This window comes from Gossypium raimondii, chromosome 1 (assembly GCF_025698545.1).
Source record: "Gossypium raimondii isolate GPD5lz chromosome 1, ASM2569854v1, whole genome shotgun sequence".
Lineage (NCBI taxonomy): Eukaryota > Viridiplantae > Streptophyta > Magnoliopsida > Malvales > Malvaceae > Gossypium > Gossypium raimondii.
In genome coordinates this window covers 32,883,352-32,887,681 of record NC_068565.1, presented here as the reverse complement: position 1 = coordinate 32,887,681, position 4,330 = coordinate 32,883,352, and positions in this window count along the sequence as shown.

The window sequence follows — 4,330 nt, the reverse complement described above, 5'->3', positions numbered from 1 at the left end:
TTGGAAAAGAATAATAATTATATAACAAATATATATAATATTGCATTCGTTCACATACATTCCCCTAAATATGCGAATAATTACAAGTATGTCACACTTTATCAAATATTAATCGAACAAGATAAAGAGAGAGATTTGGTCTCGGTTTACACCATAAACATAGCACAATCTAACTCTTTATACCAATTGTTGGAAAAAATTTGGTTTCAAAATAATTTTCTTGCACAGCAAAAAATTAAAAATTTTAAAATCGTCATGGTTTGTGATATTTATGGAAATAAACCCTAACCGAATACACACCTATCTTTTCTAATAAACGGATCCTTAATGTTTTTTAGCTTTCAACAAAAACAATCTTCGCTTTTCTCATACCACGGATTCGTTCGAGTGTGGGCTTTAACCAATTGAACCAAAACACAAAACTAGAAAATGTTTTCTTTTTAGGGTGAAAATGAAAATTCTCTCATCTTTAATATAAATTGGTAAAATTGTTATTCTGAAAAATATGCTTATAAGTTGAAAATAAATTCTCTCTATTTTTTGGCAGATTAAAAATCCTTAAAAAGTTGTGTAAATAGCGTTATCGGTGTCAACTATTTATAGGGAGAGAAGGTACAACCCTTGTAATGTTGTAGAGGTTTATTTTAAATAGAAAAACAACATCCTACTTAGAGTAGGAGAGAGGTGAATGACTCACCCTTGTATTTCTACTAGAGTTGCTGCGTCCTTCTTGTTATACGAGGGGTTTTGGGTCTCTCTCACATCAGATCGAATTACATGTACTTCCTAGGTCTTTTTGACCCAGTACTCTATAATATGATCCAACCCGATTCAGCTTTTCTATTTCTCAAAATAAAATTTAATATCTACATATTAAATAATTTTCTCACCCCAATTTATCCCAGTAAAATTTTGACGATTTTACCTACAGTAAGATTTCGAGAAAATTTGTTCAATATGTCACAACTCAACATGTTCACAATGAACGATGAACGAATGATTTATTTTCATTTTTGGGCTTCAAAACATTACAAAAACATAAAATCATTCTTCCATCATTTTTTGAGTAATCTTTTATAGGATTGCAAGTTTCCATTTTCATTTATACTTTTGAAAACCTACATTCATATCCAAATGATTCCATTTCTCCATTTCGGAGAAAACCATAATCATTCCTTGAATGTTTTCCATTTTATATTTTTCTATGCCTTTTGTTTATTTCTATTTAAACACGCAATTCATTTCTGGTTTGAACAAGCCAGCTGAGGGACCGATTGAACATATGTGGTTGAGGCTCAAATAACTTATGATTAAGTTTTGGCTTTTTTCCTATTTATTATAAGCTTATTTAGTCACAAAGTCATTCTACCATAGTATTGTGGTTGAGCTCTCCCCAACAACATACCCTTACGAAAGCAACTACTTAGTGGTCGTCCAATGACCTTCTTATAAATGTGTTACCCTAATAGGATATCCTTGGTCTCTTTGGGATAGTATCCACGCTCCCAATATGATCCTATTTTATCTCATTGTAACCATTACATCTTCCTTAATGAAAAGTCAATCACTATAAAATAGTGATCAAGTCATCCATCACAAAGACGGACGACCTGTGGCCATGTTTACTTTTCATCAACCATGTAATGTCAATGAGAGGATATCATTTACCCATGTTTTGTGCTAAGAATTCCACTATTGTGAATGATGTTACATACTACAGAAGGCATACACCCAACGTACCAGCTTTTGGTTTTTATATATTTGAACTCAGTTTTTTTCTTACATCAAAGTGTACAAGTCACGCATACATAGTTCGCCATCCACTCAGGATTTAGGTATGCCAAACTATGAATATCACAAGTGAATAAATCCACTAATGGATTCAGGATCTATTCTGCTTGGGTCATGTCTGATGTACTGTCAGTTCAATAAGTTTTGTAACAACCCATTTTCAATGGTGTCAGAAATAGTGGTTTCAGGACCACAAATCTGATGAGTAAGTCTATATTATTTATTATTTAAATTGAAGGAGTTTACTAAAAATTTATATTGATTTTATTATTGGAGAAATTTTAATTAATTGAATAAATAGTTAAGTATAAGTGGTTGTCCCGAAAGTCAAATGGTGTTGAAAAATGAGGCATTGAGACATTATTTCTATAAACTGAGCTTGTAAATATTTAATATAAATATTTACGGGGTTACTATTTAGATATGTGAAGGTTTGGTTTAGAAATTTTAATGGTTGGTTAGTTAATTAATTAAAAGGAGTAAATTGTAAAAGGTGAAATATCAAGTTATTATTGAATTATATTAATTAGATTGTTTAAATCATATAAGTGGAATGATTTAAATGGTAAGTACACCATTCTTAATTGGCATGGACGGTTGAAGGCTTGAAAGATGTTAAAAATGTATGTTTATTTAAAGGGCAATTTTGTAATTGGTTAGATACAGCTTAAGTAAATTAAGAAAAAATGAGCATCATCTTCCTAATTTGTTTGTTCTTCACAGAAAACAGGAAAGAGGAAATACCATGAAAGGCTTGAAGGTTAGACCATATTGAATTTTATGCATGTAAGTGAAATTTTCACTCGTTTCTCGTAATTTTTATATTTTTGAGATTGTTGTAACTAGGTCCAGCTAACCCGTACCTCCGTTTTTTAAATTGTTAAAGATTTTGGCTATTTCTATTGATGAATTTGTTACTTTTTATGTTAAATGATGGATTTGAAGTATTGGTAGTTAGGATTAGTTTGTAAAGTAATTTTGATAGTTTTAGTTAAAGTACTAAATAGTTAAAATAGTAAAATTTCATGAAATTCTTGTGAAAATATGTTAAATTTGGACTTTAAAAGGATTAAGGAGAATTCGACTAGCATGCTTTGGAATTAAATGTGTTCAATTTGAGAGTTTTAATATAGGGACTAAATTGTATAAAATGTAAAAGTTTAGGTTAAAGTGTGAAATATTGATTAAAAGTCAAATATGTATATTTGAGTGTTTAAAGTATTTGGATTGGTTAATTGAATGAAATTTATCATATTCGGATCAAGAATCGAATCTTATGGAGAATAATTAAGAAAAAGGAAATTGCAAATTAGTCCCTACTAGTCAACTGTTAGCATATTATAGGTAAGTTCATAGTGTAATGATATGTAGACGGAAATTTGTTTATGATTATATTATAGTTTACTAGTAAATTGTACATATATGTGAAATTTCATTAGTTACCTATATACTATTAAATGTTGCAAATAAGTACATATGAAAATGAATAATTGGTGGTGGCAATTCTTGTGATTGAACATTATTGAAATGAATGTAGAAGTTTTTATAGTATGTGTACGGAAATAATGAAATGCCTCTGAAAGATGGATATGTACAAATGTAATGAATTTACGTATAGTGCCCGATTGAACGTAGTAAACACTTAGGATATGATTGGCATGCCAATAGGGTTTGAACGAGCGCTTGTACGGGTTTTCACTTCAGTACCTCTGTTTGCTCTTCAGTGCCTCTGATTGCACTTTTGGGCCCTACCTGCACTTTTATGCCTCTATTATGCATCACCGATGACTTTGGTATGGTGTAGTTTCTCGAGTATCCGAGTCAAGTTACTGTAGTTCATCGGGCCATGCATTAATTGACTTAAAACTTATTTACTTGCTCAATTCTATAGAACGCTTAAATTGCTACTATGTGATAGATAGCACTTTGAAATTATTATGTATAAAAGTTGATAAGTACATGGAGATATGAAGATTGATAAAATTTGGTTATTTCTTTTGAAAAATATCATTTATGCTTATCAAGAATTAGGAATTTAAAAATATCTAATGTGTTGTGATTTTGCATTGGGTTATCGTGAATTAAAGATTAATCCTTTTGATTATCTATTTTGTTTAAGGTAAGTTGATATTGAATTCATGAATGTTTTGGAGATGATATGTGTAGATGAACATGGAGATGTTAAGTGGTGAAATTGAACAATTAATGATTATGTGTTTAAAAGTTATTTGTAACAATATTGAAACGTAGGGAAAGTTTAAAGTTATATGTATGAAACTCACGCTTTATAAATGTGATTTTGGTGATAGAGTTATGAATTTAAATAGTAAAGAATTATTTGTTTTGATTTGAACTACAGTGGTTTATGAATCACTTAAATGAAGTTTGAATACTAACATTATGTGATTTTGGAAACGATTTTCATGTATAGAAATCTAATGCTCTTTTAGTATTCATTTATGGAATGACGTAAATTGATTTGAAACTTTAGCTATGGACTTACGAAGCTTCTTAAGATTACCTATTTTTGTTTTTGTTT